Here is a 218-nt window from a genome sequence, read left to right on the forward strand (position 1 = left end):
GTCTGGGCTGTCCTGGCGTGTGTGTGTGTGTGTGTGTGTGTGTGTGTGTGTGTGTGTGTGTGTCTGCGCGCGCGCACGTGCACATGTAGGAAGGTATGCACGCGTGCAAACTCCTCGAAAACCCTGAGAAATGGACAACTTGTATCAGTGACATGGGCTGATGACAGCACGAATGATGGAGGGAAGGGCATGAAGGGGGTCCGAGGCTTGGAAGAGGC

Source organism: Myotis davidii, unplaced genomic scaffold, assembly GCF_000327345.1.
Source record: "Myotis davidii unplaced genomic scaffold, ASM32734v1 scaffold875, whole genome shotgun sequence".
In the NCBI taxonomy this organism is placed as follows: Eukaryota; Metazoa; Chordata; class Mammalia; order Chiroptera; family Vespertilionidae; genus Myotis; species Myotis davidii.